We start from the raw sequence: 23,782 nt of genomic DNA on the forward strand, positions 1-23,782 counted from the left end.
CTATCTGTTTGTATCTTTGTCCATTATGGATGAAATATGTGTTGTTAGGCAGTGGTTGGTCAGATCTAGGATGTGCTTGGGGGGGGGGGTATTTGTTTTGGATAGCTGTCAAGGCTTCTTTAATAGGCACTTGGGTGAAGAGGGATATGACATCAAAACCCACGAGTAGGTCGCTGGGTTGTAGATTTTGTTTCTTTATTGTTTCTATGAAGCGGAGTGAGTTTTGTACATGTGAGGTGATGGATTCGGCATAGGGTTGGAGTTGTTTGATGAGAAATTTGGCAAGATTCTGTAGAAGTGAGCCTATGGAGCTAACTACGGGTCTGAGTAGTGTTCCTTCTTTGTGTATCTTGGGGAGGACATAGAGTTTGGTGCATCTGGAAGATTTCTCTCTGGGAATGATTCTTTGCTGGATCTCTTCACTGATGGGAGAGGCTTTTATTTTGAATTTGGTGGTTTTTTCCAGGTAGGTGGTGGGGTCTGTGTTTATAGGTTTGTAAGCAGGGTCTTGGAGTAGGTTGGATAATTTGGCTTGGTAGTCAGACGTGTTCATCACCACTGTGGCGTTACCTTTGTCTGCTGGGAGAATGATTATGTTGTTGCCTTTCCTCAGGTTGCTGAGTGCTATTTCTTCTTTCTGTAAGCTGCTTCTGGGTGGATTACTGGAGTAAAGGATGTTGCTGACTACAAGTCTGATTTTATTGGCTTCATCTGGGTTGATTTTGGTGAGTGTAGCTTCAACTTCACATATTATGTCTTCAGTGGGGTTGCATTTAGGGGCGACTGCAAAGTTGAATCCTCTGGAAAGGACATTGGTTTCAGCTATGGTGAGGGTTCTGTCTGATATATTGTGTACTGTTCATTTCATGAGTTGCTGTGGAGGGGGGTTGGCCTCTTGTTTTTCTAGTATGTGGAGTTTGTTGGTGTGTTTGTCTGTCTTGTAGGAGGTTTCTGTTTCGGCTCTCCAGAGGGCTAGTTATTTGGATTTGTCCCAGAGTGCTGGGTGGATTTTGTTGCTGAGTTTGAGGTGAAGGGTGAGTAGGTCTCGGTTAGTTTGGTCTAGTAGGAATCTTTTCCTGTGGAATTCGTTTCTGATTCGGGCTAATTCAGTTCATTTCAGGATCCTTTCAATGAGGTTTTAGAATGGAATTTTAGTTGGAAGCATGTGGGGATCAGGCTTTTGTCTCGGCAGTTTCATAGGAATGTGAGGTCACATAAGATGGTGGCTCTTCGGACTTCAAGTTTTTCATAGGATGTTGTGAGCAGGAAGGTTTCCTCCCCGTAGAAGTAAGATATTTGTTTTCATAGATTTTCAGGGTGTAAGTATGCTGGCCTTGTTGTATTTGGGTCTTTCTTTTATAAGATTGAGATTATCTTGGCAACGTTTCAGCGAGGTCTCATTCGCCATCTTCAGGCTGGGTTTTGAGCTTAAAGTAGGATCGGAGCTGCCGTCTTTCTATAAATCTTGGGGGGGGGGGGCGGTATGGAGTGCTGGCTTTGTTTTAATAAGTGGAGTCATTGGTTGTGTACTTGTATCATGATTGGTAGTTTGGTGCTGATTGGTGCTGGTGCCCCCACAACATGAATAAAGGTGAAGATACCTGCCACTTTCTGCCTGGATGGCTCCTAAGGTGAGCCAAAAGACAGAAAATGGAAGCAGTATGCTCCCTCCCATTTTTGGGCATACCAGGGGTTGTGACACAATACATACCTATTTCCCTGGCTTCGCTGATAAAGGAGGAGAGCCTGTGGCTTAGTGGCTAATAATAATATGATATGTAATACAGCCCAGATTCAATTCCCAGTAAGGGTTTGGCTAGCTGACGAGAGCTAAATAGCTTGAAATAGACCTATACTAGTCTCCCTTTATTTTTTTATCAGCACAAATGCAACACAAATGTAACAAAGGCAACATAAAAAATGGCTTTCTGCCTGGATGGCTCTTAGGGTGAGGCGAAAGACAGAAAAGGGAAGCAATATGCTCCCGTCCATATTTGGGCATACCAGGGGTTGTGACACTGTGTGTGTGTGTATGTGTGTGTGTGTGTGTGTGTGTTTGTATACACACACATACATATACATATGCACATACATACATACATATGTACACACACATACACACAATTGTCAGTCAATTAAGACTTTCTAAATGATTGAGAACTCTAGTTTGAATGAGAAACTTATCTTAAGACGGGGGGAGGGAAGAGGGTATAGTATTTGTATGTGATCTATATTATATGTCAGGGGGGTAAAAAAGGGGGGGAAATTTGTTTGTATAAAACTTTTTCAATAAAAATAAAATAAAATAAAGAAATAAAATAAAACAAAAAAAGAACTCTAGTTTTCCAGGATTCCAAATCACAAAGAAAATATAGGAAACAACTATATACATAATCACATGTCACCACCATGTATGTATAACTACATACATACATACATACAGGAGGGAGTAGCATTTTTGAATTTACCATTGCTTTTTCCTCCTGAAAGTACAGGTAGTTGAAGTATGACTGACCCCTCTCTCCCCACCAAAAGCAACTTATGACTTGATTTCAAAGTTATGATAGCCGTATCACCTAGGGTCATATGATCACATTTCGGGTGCTTGGCAACTGGTTCATATTTATGGCACTTTGCAATCACAAAACCACAATTTTGACTTTTTGGCAGCTTCCAGTCTTTACTTTTGGTTTCTGGGGAAAAAAAACACTCATTGACTAAAAACGATTTGCTTAACAACTGTGGTGTTCTTTTAATAGTGACAGCAAAAAAGCATTTAAAATCAGGTCTGGTCATGCAATAATTTGCTAATAACCATGATGAGTCATGATCATAATTCTGAGTTTAATTATGGGCATAAGTCGAGATCTGACTATAGTACTAGTAAAAGTATATAAAGATTACATTTTTTTAATGTTTTAGTTTGTCCAACAGATAGCTCTTGGGAATCACAAAGTACAGTACCTAAAATATACAGATTAATCTGTATTGATAATAAAATCATAGAATATGTGATTAAAGGGACCTTCTATGTCATTTAGTCCAACCAATAGTACAGTATGAGAATCCATAAAACATCTCAAACAGTTGATTAGCCATCTTCACTCCCATCTGTTGATGGGAAACCAACAATGGAAAGTCTTTTTCTTTATCAATATGCCTTACCATCAGGACACTTAACCTTATCTTCAATTTAAACCTTCTTTCATTTCCCTTTATTGTCCTGCCTTGGTTTCAATAGAGTGCAAGTTGTCCTTGTTTGTGACAATATTTTAGGTATTTGGAGATTGCTATTGAAGCTCTTTCCAGATTTTCATAAGCTAGATATGTCCAGTTTCTTTAACTGCTTTTGCTTATTATCTGAAAAGTTTTCCCCCGAATTGTCTGTAGCTCCTCTTAAACTGCTATTCCCAGAATTGGACAATCTTATTAGTACATAGAAGAATGGAATGATTACCTCACATGAGCAAGACACAATACTTCTAATACATTGGAGCACTGAATTTAGCAAATATATCACACAAAATATTCATGTTTAGCGCGTAGTCCACTAGTACACCTAGAATTTTTTCACATTCATAGCTATTAAACCAGGTCCTCCAAATCTTGGATTTATGCCTTTAATTTTACTTATCCAGAAAGTTAGGTTTTCCACATTCAAGCAATACCAAGATCATTTTGGTTTCTCTCTCTCTGAGGAATTAGCCCAGGGATTTGAAAACTTTGTGAGAATGAGACATACGAAAACAAATGTGTGTGTTTCCCCTGCCCACCCCATCAATAAAATTAACGATTTAATTGGGGACTGGGATTGGCAAGAAGTAACTGTACTTAATTAAATAACTGTTTCTTAATTAAATGTCAATCTATAGCTCAAACAGATCAACAATAGACAAATACAACTTTATAAAAGGAACCTCAATATTGGAAATGATAACAAGCAATAAAATGTAAAACTCTATTTCTAGTGGGAAATACAAGTCCAAATTTATAAGAACTCACAGAGACTGGACCTTGTGGAGGGTGGGGTGCGGAGGTGAGAGGGGGGGTAGAAGCAGTGCAGAAGGGAAACAAAGAACTTGATATCCAGCAAATGAAAACAGAATTTGAGAGAATGTCCTTTTATCTTAGATTTCAAAATGTTATAGAAGCAGACGGGGAAAATATAAGGGACATTATGACTAACATCCTAGCTGAATGCATACATAAAGAAAAACAACAGATGGAATGGGAGATAGACCTGGTCTACAGAGTGAATTCAGCCTATGCCAGAACACACAATGTACCTAGGGAGGTCCATATCAAGTTTCTTAGAAAAAGCACAAGAGACGAAATTCTGGGTGTACAAAGGGGGCAAGCATTGACATATCACGACAGGGAGATAACCATCTTGAAGCAGATCCCCCAAAAAATTAGGGAAAAAAGGAAAAATTATTCGCAATTGGCGAATAAATTATACTAGAAGGGGGTATGGTTTAGATGGTTGATGCCTGAAGGTATGCTGATATTCTGGGAGGAGACAAGAATTAGAATCAATACACCCATAGAGGCACAGGCCTTTATGGAAAAAAACAAAGTAAACCTAGAAAAAACAGAAGACTCTACAACGGTTATGCAGGACACGGGAGGGGCCGGAGCTCTGCCAGCGGGGGGAGAAGGGGCAATACCAAGAAAGCTCAGATCACAAAAATGAATAAGAAAACCACATTGTTATAAACAGACCGAAAGTAGTAATGAAATTTTATGTAGATTATATATTATAATATATAAACTGATTGAAAAATTTTTTAGAATTAATATGCTGATTTTATATGATTATGTACTAATGTTTTATACTTAGATGTATTTTATGAGTTTGGAGGGAAGGGGCGCCTGCCACACTTGCAACTGCCAAAATTTATACACCCTTCCATTTACCCTTTTCCCTATAAATGTTTAAAAAACCAATAAATTTTTTTGAAAAAAAAAAAACTTATAGTGCGCACCCACTTTCACAAAATGAACTCAGCATGTTTCTCTGTACGACCTCTATGTTGTGTTATAGTTTCTCTCCAGAAATCAACCTAAATCCTTTATTGGTGGATTTTAAAATAAAGAATAAGCTGTTTAGAGCAACCTATCAAGGATGAACTGATGTCACCTGTTCTTATTGTCAGAATGGGGCAACTTAACATAGCCAGCTTGCTGTGGGGACAATTCAAATGGCTCAGAGCGTGACTTGAGGTAGTGATGGCAATGGGATGGTGTGAAAATGGGAAGCTCCCAGCATCCACTGCCCCTCACTGACTTCCTTGTCTACTCTCACTGCCCCTGAATGGCCCAAATACAACAGCTTCTGCCAAACAATCCAAATTTTGAATAGCTCAGAGCTCAGTTCATTGACAGTGGTGGTGGCAGGGTGTGTGGAGGTTTTTAATCTAGACAGCCACTTATCTGAAATGGTATGTGGTCTCCTGCTTGAACAGGGAGTTGTACTAGAAGACCTCCAAGATCCCCTCCAGCATTATTCTGATTGAACTGAGTTGGCAGAGGTAACTTGGTGGTTGTAAGTTGGCCGTGCTGAGCTGGCCACATCAAGTTGTCATAGACTCTCCTGTTGTGGTTGTGTTACTATTGTATTATTGTTATTTATGTCATAGATGTTTTATATATTGTATTATGTTAATATTCTTACCACTGAAACATTTGTAATTGCAGAGCACCATATACAAGCAATCAGTCAATCTCTAAGCCTTTCCTCTTGGGCTATCTTGAATTTCATCATTATATGCTCCCTTTCCCCTAGGCTGCCTGGCATTCAGACTTCTACCAGTTGTAGAGTCCCAGTCAAGAAAGATATGTTGTAGAATGTAAATTCTACATTTCAGTTCCATTATGCTCAACAAGTTCTTTCATAGTAATTGTGAGTGCTGTAAAATCCTATATTATAAGTGCTTGTTTTTAAAGCCAAGAACTTCATTGCGACATCTACTTAATGTTGCAAAATGTGAATAATACAGTTATTGGCATAATAGTCACCACCACTTAAGCTGAAGAAAAATGAAAAGCTAGTAGCCTCATAAATCTTTCACCTGCTACATAATAAACAAATATATTGCTTTCATCACGCACTATTGTTACATATCCTTTAAATAAGCAAATATATTTCTATGATCAACTTCTAAGAAAGGTGCATTTCATCAAGAGCTGACAACCATAACTTTATTAAAAATCTTTATGGTTATTTATTAGAAGATTAGCATCACAAGATGTAAGGTTATTTCTTTAAAATTTGTCCTGGAATGGATATAAAAAATATTACTTGCTTATATTTTTGCAGCGAAATGCTGAGCTCCCTAATACTGTATTTAATGAGAGTTCTGAAAATTTACAATTCTATAGTTTGATTATAAGCTGCATTAAATTCAGTGGAATTCGTCTCTGAATAATTTGTATTTTAGAAGCCTGTTTTTAAAAATGAGATTTAAGTAACAACTAAAAGATGTTTAAACTAAGGCGGCTTAGAAAAGAGGGATGGTGTTTCTATGTCAATACAGAGCTCTGTATTTTCTGCAAGTGGAAAAAGTTATTCCTGTGCACCTGGAAGATCAAATGCAGGAAGTCCTTAACACCACCTCTAACCCTCAAAAAATATTTGGATGTAGAACTACCTCTCTCGGTATTCCTCAAGTAGAATACATCCAAAAAGTCAGAGATAGAACCAACCAACCCAAGACATTTTTTTTTTGCTAACAACAAGAAGACATTTCATTTATATACCTGTCTGATGGGCCATTACATTTTATTCCACACTGGGAAGGTATAGATTAATTTAGGGAATGACATATAACTTTATATTCCAATAACTTGCTATTATTTCTCAAAATTTGCCACAGAGGAGATATTCTAGAGCTGCGTAAAGCCAGCCCTAGTCAGATGCATTGATGGATCTGCTGATTTCAAAGCCCCTGATTCTCTCAACATAAAAATCTTTAAAAAGGAAAGATCACTTGAGAAAAACAAAGGAAGAAATGCCTATCCTCCATTTCTCATTCTAGTTGCATGATATATTTGTCTAGATCAGGGGTAATCAACCTTTTTATACCTACTGCCCACTTTTGTATCTCTGTTAGTAGTAACATTTTCTAACTGCCCACCGGTTCCATAGTAATGGTGATTTATAAAGTAGGGAAGTAACTTTACTTTATAAAATTTATAAAGCAGAGTTACAGCAAACCCCTACTTCCCACTTGTGGGCGATAGGGATTAGGTTGACTACCACTGGTCTAGATAATCACTAATTATATAATTGCATTGATTGCAAATTTAAAATAATAATGCACTAAGTATTATCAAATACCTAACTTTTTTCTATTATGTTTTTCTATAGAAAATCAACCCTATAGAAGAAAGCAGGGCTGTTAAAAGTTTGGGTAATTTAGCTTGCAGATGAAGCCTTCTTCTATTAAGTGAGGACTTTCAAGTTTGGGGATTGACTTAGGTTCCAAAATATACATAACTGAGAATTTTTGTCCACAATTTTATAGCCCAAATTGAATAGCTCTACTATAACATTTATTTTCTTTTTTTTTATTAATTTAGGTTGTTGCGATTTCTAGAGAAATATATTTGCCTCTAGCCAATTTTAATAATGCAGGACTCATTAAATGCCTGTCACTTTCTTTCTTCCTTTTTTAAAATAATGCTTTTAAAGGGAATAGACTAATTTCATTTTCTTTAAAAAAAAATCACAAAACCACTATCAGACAAGGCAATACTTTTTCAACCATATACCAATTATTCTGAGAGGCAAGCACTTTCACTCTATTCAGAAGAAAATTTACCAAAAATTGAGTTTTTCACCAAGTTTTAATAAAGAGATTTCAGTTCAGTTCAGCTGCAAAGTAAATGACATATTAAATAGTGTTATTTGGAAGCTAAGCAAAATTAAACCAACAGGGGAGTTGTCTATCTGTGTGTCTGTCTGTCTGTCTGTCTATCTATCTATCTATCTATCTATCTATCTATCTATCTATCTATCTATCTATCATCTATCATCTATCTGATTTATTGATTGGTATGTTTGATTTTTTTTACACATTATAATTCAAATGAGAAATTTTGCCTATATATATATATATATATATATCAGCATGATATAACATTGAGATCCTGTTGGAAATAGACAGAGTCAGTATTGTTGCTTTAAAAAACTTATTTATCTCCTTTTAAGCTTGTGTTGTAGGACAGGAAATTTGTTAGACCCTGCTGGTTAGTGTAGCCAACATGACATTCAAACCCCTGTCCTAGAATCTCTTTTCATTCTGGACTTACATTAAAAATTATTAGGGGGGAAAATGCCAAGGCAAACTCTTATCCCCTTTGGGTTTACTTCATAATTTAAGCATTCATATGAATTTTTCTGTTTTATCCTGTTGTAAATTTCCCTAGTGATTTTGAAATATGTAGGGCAATATCCATGAGCTGTATTTTAACACCAAGCAATTACAGGCAAAGGAATGGTCAAGTGCTAGAGAGGAACTGGGAAGAGAAGTAAACCTTAAACTAGGAAAAAGTTTCTGTCTTCCTATGATGGGATAAAAATGCAACAAAAAAGAAGGGAAAGTTGCATTCTAGTATCCATGTGGTTTGCTAACTTTGAGTAAGTAATTAATAGAAATGCATCACTAACAGCATTTATTCATTGATGAGGAAGTGTTCATGTAAAATCTCAAAATATAGTTACAAAGAGTCTGCAAAGAAATTCACAAAGCTATGCACTATGCTTGACTATAGCTGTCAGAGCTTCAGTCTGAGCACAACGATAAATCTCTCTTTAGGAAGACAAATATGCACTTATGAGCTTACCAGCAAAAGCGTCAAGGACGAATCTCAGATAAGTTGCTTTTATTGTAGATGCAAAAAAAGCTCTTGTAATGATAAATATAAGCTCCTTGCAGAACCGAGAAATCTAACCATATTTATGTGTCAGTTCCAGCATTTAAACCCTCTCTTCTTCTACCTTTACAAAAATGTTCCTAACTCATTCGTTCAATCTTGGATATTGAGGGGACTTGCATGATATTTGGATATCAATCCTATTGCATTTCTTATTTTTGGATTTGCCAGCTTCATCCTTCATAAGAGTCATTTCTTCTTGTTCTTCTATACCATTGTTGCTGGTGAATTCTGTGAGTTAAAGATTACACATTTTAAAGCTGTTGATGTTGCGAAACACTATGTCAGGGTTCCAAATTGCATCCAAAACTAAATCAGAGTCCAAGGCAATGTATTGCTCAAAGTTCCAATTTATTAAGAGACCCATGTTGGCACATCTGGGAAAACCTGAATCTGAAAGCTTCCTGGTTTTCCCACCCAATTGAAGTGGGTGAGACCTCAAGTTCAAGATCTTGCCCCCACATCCACAAGTCCATCACATTGTCCAAACTTTCACTGCCATGCTGGCAGTTCTACCCATCCAGGTCAGTGCAGGTGCAGAGGTGCAAAGACAAAGGATGACCTTGGCTTTCTAGAAAGAATGTTGTTATGGATACATCACATCTCACTCCTACAATTCCCCCTCCCATTTTCCCACAATAGAAAATGCATAGTAGAATAATAGAAAGTGTGGCAGGCCAAAAATCCCAAAGAAAATATGGGCTGCAGGCCTAACACACTATTCTAAATCATGAGCCCACATGTAATTTTCAGTAACTTTATTATTGATAATTCTATGCACCTTCTATTTGATTTCATCAGTCTGCCTGTCTATATATTATTACCTATATAACCTGCTTTCTTTCTGAAGCATAGCAATGTCTTAGGTTTTCCGCCTTCCAATTTATTTTTCCAACATCAGCATAAGATACATTAGGTTGAGGTGGCCCAAAGCTATCCAAAGAGCTTAATATTGAATGGGGAATCTGAATCTTTGTCAAAACTGATATTCAGTACAATAATCACTATATTATAGTATTTCCTTTTTCAACTCCCTTTGAAGTAATAAAAATAAAACTTGATAAAGTTAGTCTGGAAATTCCTATTCTTAGTCTGAATGGTAATATTTCTATAGCAAGTTTCATCTACAAAAATGTGAAGAAGAGATGGCCAATTCTCTAACTTTCTTTTTTGAATACTAATTTTTAAAATGTGATGTAAGACTCTTTACCTAAGGAATATTAACAGGCTAGGGACACATATAAGACTATCTTAATTGTATATTTTAATTTGAATTTAGCACAGTTTTATGTAATTTTAATGAATGTTACTCTCCAGAGCCTAAGGAATATAAACATTGACTAATAAATAAAAAGGAAAACTATATCTGCACTTTTAATAGCCTGAATGTACAAACCTTCATTCAGTTCTGTGTTTCAAATGGTATAATCCTTAAAATTAAAAGAATCCCATTAGTTTGGACTCCTTGAGAATCTCTTTAACAGTAATCAGTTTTTATAAGTTTTGTCCTTGCATTAGTCAAGTTATTGAGACTCAACACTCTTATATAAAGTCTTTTCCTTATGTTGGAGATACCTGAAATATTTTTAAAAATCTTGCTAACAAGACCAGAGTACTTCTCAATACAGAAAGTCACTGTATTTACCATAGATAAGCAGTTTGTGTCAAGGCCCTACACATATTGTCATCCATAAATCTAAGCTGTAAAATGATTACAGGAGTCTGTCTGGAAGTTTATGTACAAAATACAGAAAGCACAATTTAATTAGTGTTTAAATGTAGGGTATTTCCAGCAAACTGAGTTACATACTGATGAAAACTATTTTTATTCCACTTTTCATCTTATGCTACCAGAACAGTTTACGAATCATATTTGAATCACACTATAAATCTGATCATTCTTATGGTCCCAAGAAGCTAAATGAGAGTCAAAATCCAATTGGATAGTGTTTAATTTGGGCAAAGAGAGAACAGACTTCAGATGATAGTGACAAACAGCTCTTTATTTAATATGTAGTAGTGATCCAGCTTGCTATGGGGTCGTGCAGCTCCCCTTTTATAGGGATCTGGCAGACCTCCCGTCCAATCAGAAAAACCCCTTGTTCCCGCCCTAGTGGCGGACCTGAGTGGAGACTACAGCAGTTTATGCAAATATCTAACACCCCTCCCCTCTTAGATGGAGCGTTCCAGTTAGTGACAAAGTCCTGTAAGTATGCCGGTTTCTGCCTTGCTCGGGTGGACCTGCGAAGTTCGGGTTGTGCCGGAGCGGGCGTGAGATCAGAGTGTCCTTTTTGTTCCGTTGCCCTGGCTGGGGATGGTAGATTCCCTTCGCTGGGAGGCTGCTCCACTCTTTCGTTGGCCTCAGGTTCCACTCCAGGCTCTGCGGTGCCGTAGTCGTCTGTGCTGGGAGATTCGGGTTGTTGAATCGGCAGTCTTTCTGATGGGATGAGTTCTTCATTCGATGATCGTAGGTTGGAGTGCGTTAAGCGACCTCGGAGTTGGTCGATGTGTCTTTTCCAATTCCTGCCGTCTTCCAATTCTAACAAATAGGAACGAGGACCGGTGATACCTATTACCCTTGCCGGAATCCACAGTGTTCCCCCTGCATAGTTGTGGGCGTATACCGAATCCCCTACGCTAAAGTTCCAAATTTTGCTTGTGGAGTCTGGGGGCGATGTGGCAGAGTAATTTGGGTGTAATCGGTCCAGGTGAGATCTTAATCGACAACCCATGAGGAGTTCAGCGGGGCTCCTTCCCGTCGTGGCACTAGGGGTAATGTGTTGGATTAAAAGATAATGATCGATCCGTGTTTGCCAATCACCCGGGCCCATCCTAGTGAGGGCCTCTTTTGCAGAGCGCACCATTCTTTCCGCCTGTCCATTCGATGCCGGATGGAATGGCGCGACGAGGGCATGCCAAATTCCCTGACTTGCTAAGTATGCTTCGAATTGCATGGCCGTGAACTGGGGCCCGTTATCGGAGACCAGGAGGTCGGGCAGGCCGTGTGTGGCGAAAAGTTGCCGTAGTACCTTGATGACCACCTCTGCCGTGACCGAAGTCATCAGGACTACTTCTAACCATTTGGAGTATGCATCCACAACTATTAAGAACGTTTGCCCTTGCACTGGCCCTGCGAAATCTATGTGTATTCGCGACCAGGGTGCTTTCGGTTTGTCCCACTCCGTAGCGGGTGCTTCAGGGGGGGCTGGTCTGGATTCCTGGCATGGATTGCAAGTGGCTACCCATTCCTCTATCTCCTTATCCATGTTAGGCCACAAACGTAACTCCTAGCTAATGCTTTCATCCTTACGATCCTTGGATGCCCAACATGCAAAGCCTCTAATACATTTCTCTGCAGTTTGCATGGTACAACAACTCGATCCCCCCACAATAAACAACCTTTTAAAACCGACAGTTCATCACGCTTAGACCAAACCAGTTTGAATTTGGGTCCCACAATCCCTTTGGGCCACCCCCTCCATACCCAAGTTTGCACTTGTCTGATTACGTTGTCCTTAGCAGAAAACCTAGCAACGTCCATGGAAGAAACTGGCCCTGTGTCCAAACAGTCAATCAAAAGGACTGGTACTTCTGGAGTGGGGTCAGTTAACAGTTCCGGTAGCGGCTGAGCGCGTCTGCATGCCCCAATGTGGAACCCGGTCGATGTACCAGTTTGTAGGAATACGCAGCCAGGAAAACAGTCCACCTGGTCATGCGCGGGGAGAGGGAGACCGGTGTGGGGCGGTTTCTCGCCAGAAGACCCAGCAATGGTTTGTGGTCCGTGATAAGTTTGAAATCGCGGCCATAGAGGTATTCGTGGAAACGCTTGACTCCAGCCACAGCGGCTAATGCTTCCCTGTCCAGGTGGCTGTAGTTGTGTTCCACCGAAGACAAAGTTCTTGAGTAGAATGCAATGGGGGCTTCGTTCCCGTTTGGCATTCTGTGGCTGAGTACTGCACCAACGCCGAAAGGTGATGCATCGCAGGTCAATACCAGTGGTAGAGTTTGGCTGTACTGGATGAGTAGAGAGTCGGTAGTCAGCAGGCGCTTGACTGCGGCGAAGGCAGCTGCCTCGGAACGTCCCCAGGTCCATTTCACGTTCTTGGCTAGAAGTCGGTGTAATGGCTCAGCGATGGTGGCTTTCTGTCTGAGAAAGACGCTGTAGAAGTTAAGAAGTCCGAGGAAGGCCTGCAACTTGGTCTGATTTCGTGGTGTGAGGGCGTCCTGGATGGCCTTAATTTTCTTCGATGTCGGGTGTATTCCCAGTCCATCGATTCTGTAACCCAGGAATTCTACGCTGGGCACATTAATTTGGCATTTTTCCTTTTTTAGGCGGAGACCCTTTTCTCGAATTCTAGCCAAAACAGTCCTAACACGTTTCACTAACTGCTCCTCATTTGCAGCCGACACCAAGATGTCATCGAAATAAGGGATGACTCCTGGTATGCCCTGCAAAAGCCGTTCCATGATGCTTTGGAACAATCCCGGAGCGATGCTTATGCCGAATTGTAGCCGGTTGCATTTAAAAGCACCCCTGTGCGTCACTATAGTTTGGGCCTCTGCCATGGCGCTATCCACTGGCAGCTGCTGATATGCTTGTGCCATGTCTAATTTTGCAAAAAAATTTCCTGGCCCCAACGAGTGCAATAGGTATTGAACCACGGGCACAGGATATGCGCTTTGTTGTAGGGTGACATTAATTGTGCATTTATAGTCCGTGCAGATACGGACTGACCTGTCCGGCTTAACGGGGGTCACGATTGGGGTTTCCCAGCGAGCGTGATCCACTGGTTCAAGGATCCCTTGCTCTACGAGCTTATCGATTTCCTTATCAATTTTTGGACGGAGCGCAAAAGGCACTCTTCTAGGTTTGAGCCGGATTGGCGCCACATTTGGATCCAAATTGAATGAAATTGGCTTTCCCACATACTTACCAAGGCCGGGGCTGAACACATCCTCGAACTCCTTAAAAATTCCTTCAGCGCTGCTGTTACCCACGGCGTTGATTCCGGTAACTTCTAGCCCCAGGGCTTCGAACCAATCCAATCCCAGGAAGCTCTGTAATGGTGCACTGGCGATGGTCACGGGCAGCTGGGCTGTTATGTTTTTGAACTGGACTCAAAACGTGCCCTGACCCACAATGGGGACCCTGTTCCCCTGGTAGTCTCGAAGCAGGATGTCTGGTGTTCGTAGTTGGCGCTTCTTTAGGCTCGGAATCGCCTTTTTCATCGCTGACCACGAGATGATCATCAGGGATGATCCCGTGTCGACGTCAAGCTCGCAAGGGGAGTCCTCCAGGAGGACAGTGAGTTTCAGCTTTTTAGGCTGCTTTGTGTGGGCCTGCCCTATCGTTGTGAGATAGGTTCTCAGTGGTTCTCTCTGGGCATACTCTCTCTCGGCTCCCTGGGAATACTCTCTCTCGGTTCTCTGGGAATACTCTCTCTCGGCTGACTCCCTTGGGTCTCTCTCTGGGCGCCCTTTGTTTTTTCGTCAACCCCCTGGGGTGGGCTTCTGTCGGCGATACGTTGATGGCTGCCATTGTGTGGCAGGGACTTCGCTCCGACACACCCTTGCAATGTGCCCAAGTTTGTCGCAATGCGAGCAAACAACGTTCCTGAAACGGCATGTAGACCGGGGGTGATTTCCTCCGCAGCTTGCGCAGGGCAGCAAACAGAATTCGAACTTTCGCGCCGGTTTTGTGTGGCTGCTACATATGCGATGGCTGTCTTCGCACTCACTGTCCTCGGTTTCTTGATCGGTGGCCTCGTGATGCACCCGGGTTTGTCTGGCACCGGACTGGGTTGCGCTGTACCCGCGTTGTAGCATTTCCGTAGATCTGTCCGCTGATTCCGAAGCTCTTGCCTAATCTAGCGCAATCTGCAGGTTTAAGTTGGATTTGGCCAACAGTCGTTTTTGTAACGAAATGTCCTTTAACCCGCATATGAGGCGTGCTAGGATCTGCTCGTCCAGGTCCCTGAACTCGCAATGCGTTGCTGCCTTTCGAAGTGCTGCAACGTACTGATTGATGGATTGGTCTGCCTTCTGGTTCCGCATGTTGAATTCCTGGCAGCGAATGTGGTGGGAAGGTTTTGGTGTGAAATGCATCTGCAGTGTCTGCTGTAGCGCCGTCCATGTTACCGGGGAAGGTTACTGCAAAATCCCCATTATTTCTTCCCTATCAGCTGGGACTTAGGAGGCAGAGAATAGATGGTGCAGGGCCAGTCAGAGATGATATTTATCGGTTCTCCGAACTACTCAAAATTTCTGCTACTAGTTCTCCAGAACCTGCCGAATACCACCTCTGCTTCTATCTTATCAGAAAATTTGTATTTTGTTCATTTGATGATAGGCATTAAAATCTGAGTGCTTTCTAAGCCATAATTCTCAGAATGACCTGTCATGTATATCTATATGAAAGAAATTTAGAGCCAGAGAGCTTGGAACATCTCTGTTAGGAACTTAATTTTTAAGTATCCTTCTCCTAAAAGAAAAAAAAAGGAAAATAAAAACACTTCTACCAGTATCACCACAGGCAAAAATTGCTCTGTGGACAGTGAAATTAGTTCTCTGGCTTTTGATTTTAGAATGCAGCATGTTTCTTTGAACTTAAGAATCACTTGTTGATATAAGTTAAATGAAAAGAAGTCAACTTAGACCTTATTGTGAAAAAAGTGTACTGACTAAATATTTGAATAAAAAGGTCTCTTTTCATTGAACAGATGTGTGACATGTGATCCTCCAGGTGTTACTCCATTAAAACTTTAGTGAATATGGGGAATAGGATGAGATGCTGGAAACCATGATTGACAATACTGGAAGAACCAGAAATTTCCATTTCTGTACCATACCATAGGTTCACAACATATAAACACATGTATCCATCAAGCCACTGAATCTTAGAAGAAATCAACAAATGTCAACTTTAACTTACAGCTTTACCATCTCTTTCAGTCTCTTCCCTTTTCTTTACTTGTTACAAAATGGCAAAGGACTATTATAAGATAATAGTTTACAAGAGAAAGGATTATTTCCCCTTCTCTTCCATTGTCTATAGCCAATAATCACTATTTAAGCATTCACCTTTTCTGAAAATATTAGAGATCATATATTTATTTAAATTCTTTTGTCTGCTGTATCTTATCTTTTTTCTTAAAAAAATATTCAAAATATCTAAAGCTGCCAGAAAATATTTTTTTGCTTACACAAATTTGGGGCTAATTTGATAGGCATGAAGTTTGTTATTTACAGAATGCAGCCTATATTGACTCTATGTACTGGACTTCAGGCAGCCCCATAACCTGTTTGCTATCTATTAATATTCCAAGCGTTCTTATATAAAACAAAAAAAGTACATAATTTCCACTCTCTTCAATGATATTCCATTGTTCAATGAAACATTCTGTTGTAAGAAATGTCCTTCTGGGTTCGGCTCCAAGTGGGGAAAAAGACACTGGAGACATGGAGGCTGCTTGGAAAGATGGTTTTAATGGTGGACAAGACCACATGGCCTGAGTCCTGAACAGAAAAGGTGATCACATGCTTCAATGTTGGTGGAGAAGAAGAGAAGGGCAGAGAAGAGGGGAGCAGAGAAGAGGATGAAGAAGGGCTTGCAGGGCTTTTTATAATCTGTTCTGCCCCACCTATCTGTTTCTTGTTCCTGTGTAAGAAATGTATTCTGATTGGTTGCCAGACTCCCATGGGCCCGTGCAAGGGCAACCTTCTAGGCTGAGTTTTGAATCCAGTCGAGTTCTCAGATGCCATGTGGTCAGTTGAGTAAAAGGCAATATTATCCTGCCTTAATCCCATCACTCTGGAGTTGAAGAGGAGAACTCTTTATTATGTAAAGTGGACTAGCTTGGCCTTCTTAATGGCCCATTGACAAAGTGGGGATGGGCAGGAAGCTGCAGGAATTTACTTTGTGTTTAAAATGTGTTTCTCCCTTTTTCACATCCAGGAAAATATTATATTCTGCCTTTTCAATATTTCCTAGGATATTTCATTTTTCTGGGAGAGGGCTGGGTGATAACTTCCTACAATTCCATGGATCTATACTATCATCATGCCAATATAATGCTTTAACAGCCAGGAAGCATGACTAAGCCTACATGCTCAAGTTTTGCAACCCGGTTTGGAAGACAATGTATATAGCAGCTTAATTAGAAATATCTAAATCACAAAAAGAGCAAATCACCAAGTTCTGTATAGCACATATAACATGTATGGGAAATGGAGGTTTATGAATAATCCACATTCTAGACTTTCCTCTAGGAGTTCCAGCTCTTACTCAACCATTGGGAGTTTTCACAAAATTCTTTACAACATGTAGCAATATTTTTTTAAAATAAAATGCTCAGAGGATACCAAACCCCAAGTCTACCCTTCTAAATCATATGTGAAGCCCAGCAGAATTGTACAAAACTTTAGTTGTGCAATGTAATATAGATGAGTAAAATGCAACAGATTGAGCCAAATCTAAAATCATGACCTGAAATTGACTGGACTTATTCCATTAGGTGAGAGGGGATACTCTGAAAGAAGCAGAAGATTTGCTAGAGCATTGCAAAAATTGCTAGTGGAGAAACTCCCAGCTGCTTGGCAGATGAAATTGGCCTGTGGCATTACCACTGTTCTCATTTGTCATTCACCTTACTTGCTGAATGAAAGATAAAGGACTTAAGGTTATTTTGAACCCAGAAGCAAGGAAGTCCCAACTAGCTCTCCAGGCTGCCTTTAAGCAAGTTCCATCTGTTTTCTCTAGGGATGAGCAAATCAGACCACTACAGCTTCTCTCCAACACTTCAGGCAAAACCCAACACTTGCCTGAACAGAAATAGAATGGTGGAAGGAAGGGGATGCGCCCCCACAGTTTCACACATTTAGCACAAGGCTTTCTAAAGGCTCATTCAGAAAATATGACTCCCTGAAATCAAGAAGACTACTTTATCTGCTAAATTAATAAAGCTCCGTACACATTTCTCACCTATTAATAGTCTTAACTTAGAATAAAAGATTAAACTCTGTACATATAGCAGGATCTCCCATGAAATTTAGTGGTTGACAAAAGGATTATGAATGAATAACAAATTTCCTAAGGATTAACCCCCCTTTCCCCAACTTTCAATCCCCGAAGAAGGCTTGGATAAAAAGTAGTGAATTCTCTAGTCAGTCAGTACATATGATCAGCTTTCTCTTTACCAGCAGAAGGAAATGGTCCATTAACACTTTTCAACAACCCAGGAAGAATGAAGTAAGAGGTGTGAACTGTGTGATATTTCCTATTTACTCCTGGTAGACTGGCCCCATTAGGGGGGATCTTCATGCCTAGTTACTTGGTAAATGTCTGAGACATGACAGGTTATTATGTGATGGGAAAGAATAGATACTGTGCCAGAAAACTAGGTTTTTAATGACCCTAGGAAAAGTCAGAGTGAAAGATCCTTAACCTAACTGCAGGGATGGATAGATATAGAGATGATAGATAGAGATAGAGAAATAATAGAGAGATAGACATCCAGACAGACAGATGCAGCAGGGACAGATACACATCTTTGCTTTTCAGTTTGGGCAAGGAGAAGTACTATGAAATTGAATTTGAACCAATGTGTGAAAAGAATGTGGAAGCTACTAATGCTTTGTTATTTTTCTGAAATGAACATCATAAAATTCCTCAGGTTGTTTTAGTCAGTCTCCCAAGCAAATCAGACAGAAACACAACTAGATACACTCAATAAGGGGTGTCAAACTCACATCATCAAGGCGTCATCACATGACTCTACCCCCCCTTCACCCCCCTTCGCTAAGCTGAGTGTGGGTGTGACGCATCTGATCTGTGGACCGCAGCTTTGACAGCCCTGCACTAAATCTAACTTATTGTAAATTATCAGAATTTTGCAATTTTAAAGGTACAGAGTTTTCACCAATACTTTTAACCATCAGATTAATTAGGATGGTTTTTCCTGAGTTTCTTTCATTGAACATTTAGCTATTGGGACTCCTGCTTTTCTTGTCTGTTCCTTTCTTTCCCTTTTCTTCTTTCCTTTATTCCTTGCCTGTCCCTTTCTTTATCCCCCAAGGTTCTCCACACAATCTTTTACAGTTTCCAGATTTCCAGTGGCATACTAAAAAAAGCAAAAGTTAGAATATTTTGGACATGTGATGCGACACCCAGAAAAATACGGCATGCTTCACTTAATCCTCCAAGGAAAGATTGAAGGCAAAGAACTGGCATATTAGCATATTTGACACTAGCGTGTATCAGGGGGGCAGAGCAGCAGCTGCAGGATCTGGCCCAACCACACCACCACCAGCCTGCCTTTGTTACTGCACCATGCCAACAACTATCAAGTCCGTGCACTGGCAGCAATAACTTGAATCCCTAAAAATCAAAACAGATTCCCAATCATCTTTGGCAGATAAGAGGTTCTGCCTTTTGTACCCAAAATGTAAACAAAGGTCACTTTTAGTCAATTGGGTTTTTAAAATCTCTACAGACAATGTACCTGTAATGGTTTGTGGGAGTGACCTTGGCAGATATAAGGAAGGACTGCAGACTAAACAACCATCATGGAAAAGATATCTCAGCCCATAGAAGCAAAAGGCCTCAGAAAGTACCACCCCTAGTTTTCTGGAAAGTAAAAGTAAAAGGGGGAGAAATGCTTACAGATTTGCAAGATCTGTTATCATAACTCTACAAGGAAGGTAGTGATGGGAACTCATAGTTTGTGTTTTTTGTCTGGACTACCTTGAAGAATAGTACTCTTTCTTGTCTATAACCAAGGATGAATTTCTCCCCCTAGCCTTCCTTGATATACTTCTGGGTGTCTGAACAGAACCAGTTCACCGTTTTGAATGAATACTAAAGGGAAGAAGCTAAAACAAAATAAAGATTCTTTTCCATAAGCCATCCTAACTCTCTTGTAGCATGCCTTATTTCTCTCTTTTCTCTGCTTATTACATTTTGATGTAATAATTTTTCACATAGGAAACACTGCTATAGTATTTATCCAAAATATTTTCCCTATAATCACCCCGAGATAGATGACAATCATATTTCTAAGCCTAAAATACAGAACTGTGAACTTATGCATGGAATACAGGCTATGCAAAATATTTTTTTTAATAAAAAAATCCTGAAGTTTAAGACAAGTTTTTGCCAAACACAGAGCTTATTGCATTTATTAATATTAATTCTGTTTCTATTAATATCAATAGTACGTGCCTACTGAGGAAAAGAGATGTGCTTTAAAGTAATGAAATGCCAGAATGGAAGAGTGAGTACAGACAATTTAGGCATAATAATATCTGCTTTAGGATGAACATTCTATATTTTCTAATGCCTGTATGAAGGAAATCTCTCTGTGGCCTTTTTCACAAGTTCATCTTTTCTTGGAATGAATTCTACATGTTTAGAAAAAAATAAGTTATTGCCTTTGGAATGGAAAGGAAATGGATGAAATCTACTTAATCTATTGGAGGATGAGAATATTTTTGCTTCTCTGACATCAGGTTAGGACAAATATAAGATTATTTACTAGCTTCAGTAAATTAACTAATTAATTACTGAATGAATGAGTCTGTGGAAAATTACATCCTGTGTTACAGTATATATGACTCATTTTCAGAGGCAACATCAGTAGCTAGCATATGGACTTGTTTCTCAACTGCTGCCAAACTCCTGTGTAGAAATTGTAAGTGTTGTGCAAAACGCTCTCACTAATGCTTATGCTGCTGCTATTCCCCTGTAGTTATAGCAATCTGCCATGCTGGGAAGGTTGGTGTTTTGGAATAGATCATACTGATTTGCAACTGTATTAGAGCAACACAGTCCAACAATAAATATACTGCCATTTTCTGATTTTTTCCCCCTTTCATTACAGTACATGAAAATGGCAGTTAAGTTTTTGTCATAGAAGGACGATGGTGTCTGACTCACAAAGAGAAGCTAATTTGCAAGTACTACTAAATATTGCAGGGGTAAAAACCAACAGTGCACAAGTCACGTATCCCATCAGTTCAATTTTCACAATTCCCAGGACACCTTCATGGTACTACAATAAAACAGCAGTTCCCAGAAGCATGGATTTTGCCCATTTTTTTCTCCACAAATAAATCCTATGCTAGATACACATTGTGTTCTATCTAGGAGATTTAAATAGAAGCTTCTATTTCCTCTAAATCTACTCCGACGATCTCAAAATTAGAAATTGCTTTGAAATGTCAGACATGGCTATTCAGATGTTCTCATCTTTCTTAAGAAATGGCACCTATGGCATTCTTCCTAAATGCCCTCCCCCGCAAAAAACCCACCTCATATTCCATCATGACCACAACAGTTTAGTGAAAAAGGACACATACCAATTTGCAGCTGGTATGTGATAAACCTGGAAGCTGAGAGTAGTTTTCAGCTAAAAATGGGAAGGTAATGGAGTTTTTTATTCATTTATATTTGTTGAATTATTGATTATAAACATTCAATTATACTTGCTGCATTAATTATTCATTTGAACAAAAAACATGCCTCCTGCAGTCTTTGGAGAGATAAATAATCATAAAAAGTGCACCTCCCAAAAATGGAAATATGTGACATTTGGTCACTTTTTATTTTTGTCATCTAACAGGTTTGTTTCTGTAGCATGATTTACAGTACCTGCCCTCTCCCCTTAGCCAGTTCTGCTGTGTAAGTACTTAAATGATCAAGTATGTTTAGATTAACTTCTTCCAGCCATCCACCAAATCTTATTGTTGGAATCAGTCTATGGAAGGAGTTATTAGCCATGTTTCAAGAGTACAATTAATGGGTAAATCAGGCACAAATCATCTTTTAAGTGCTTTGATTCAAGGATCTTATGTATTTATTTATGGCATTTGAATATGACCCAATTAACTGTGTATTTTGGATGATTAACAACAAAAGCTATTACAAAAGTCAAGTGGCAAAGCTCTAAAAGTCATTCCCTCCTCGTAAGGGATGGAAAGATTAGTCTGCTCTGTTAGGTCCACACATGTAATAAATTAAGTTACCAAATCTCCTCCATTTAATTTAAACAAAAATATGAAAGTTTACAATTGTTTTCATATGTATTTCTCCCTAATATTTTATAGCATATCCTAATCTATAGATTTTTAGCAACTTTTCCTAAGAAATACATACATTTAAAATACATCTTTCTTAAATACACAGCTCTCTGTTTATTTCATTATTCAAGAGAAAGTTGAGTCTGAAAGATTGCTATGCGCCAGAGTACTTATTCATTTGGAAAGTCTGGATTAAATTAAATTGCTTAAAGAAGCTTAACTACATTAAATTAATTAAAGAGTAATGGAATTGTTCCCTTTTTCTAATTATGTCCATCAGTATCATAGTGCAGGTATGTATTTGACTAGAAATTAATGGCAAATTGGGTTTTTTGCCTTAACAAAATAGCATACACACAATGTGCCGGATTAAACCCCATTGTTCCCACTAGATCTCTCTAAAACCCCAACTGTAATTCAGTGCACTCTAAATCATGGGAGGAATCAATTCAGTAATGCCGCCACAAGCCACTTTGAAGACCCAGATCACAATCTTCAATAAACATCAAATACAATCCTTCTTCTAGCTTTCCATATTTCCTAGCTTGCTGTTTCAGCCTCTGATCTGCACCCCATATTTCCCTGTGTTGAGACATACTTTGTTAAATAGCTTAAAGCAAGATTTAGAGGAAGAGTTAGAGTTAGAGTTGTCATAAGTTGTCATAGTATTGGTATCTTGATATGTGTTGTAGAATATTTTTAATCTAGCAGTACATCTCAGCAGGTTTTTATACTATCAATGGTGGTGTCCCCTTGAATACTTTTGAGGGATTGGGAGCAATGGGTGCTGTCTTTTCTATCCCAGTGGGTGGTTCCAGTCAGTGCTGGCAGGAGAGATAGGTCTCTTCCTAACCCTCATGAAGTAGTCTTCATTTCTCTTCCCCTATCCCTACCTCACACATGGACTTTAATACCAATATTAAACTACTAGGAGAAACCGTTCAACAGCTTGGGGCAATACTGAGCTTTATATTTTGACCTCAGACCCAGCTGGAGGTGCCAGCAAAGCAGTGACGTGCGGTGAGGTTTATGGCTGGTGAGGCACTAACACAGTTGTGGGTTTCAAATATTTTTAGACTTATGGACTTCAGCTCCCAGAATTCCACAGCCAGGCATGCTCAGTTCTGATTTAAAACAACAGCATTTGTTTCTCTCTCCCTTCCTCCCCCTCTCTCAAACACACACACACACACACACACACACACACACACACACACTGGATTGGACTACTGTATCTCTCCTACCCCCTTCCCTCTATCACTCACTCTCAAACAAACACACACACACACACACACACACACACACACACACAAAAGTTGGATTGGATATCTTTTCCAGTGGCTTGAAAGCAGCTCCTCTGCCATCCCTCCCCACATTCCCCTGTTGCTTTCCCCAAACACTTCCATCATTGCAAATGCAGCCTGCTGTCTGGGTGGGAAATGCCTGGAATGCAATAAAGCCCACTCACTCACCTCCTGCTGGCAGACTGGGGTGAGAGGAGAGGCAGAGAAGCCAGAGGGGAGCCGATCCGAGCCTTCCAAAAGAAAGAGGCTAGGGGAAAGTGTGTGCATTACAGCATGACTCTTTGCCTGGCTTCCATGGATGACTCTCCTAAATTGTTAAAAAAAAGCCTCTAAAAAGCACCCTCTACTATGAGGCAGGAGAATTGTGTGCATCACCTACGTCAGGAATTTTTAGGCTTTTAACCCTTGCTTAACTCTGCTTGAGTAATCATAAAACGCCTAAAATCAGACTAGAGGAGGCATGCAGT

Source organism: Natrix helvetica (genome assembly GCF_964273705.1).
Source record: "Natrix helvetica genome assembly, chromosome: 5".
NCBI classification, from domain to species: Eukaryota; Metazoa; Chordata; class Lepidosauria; order Squamata; family Natricidae; genus Natrix; species Natrix helvetica.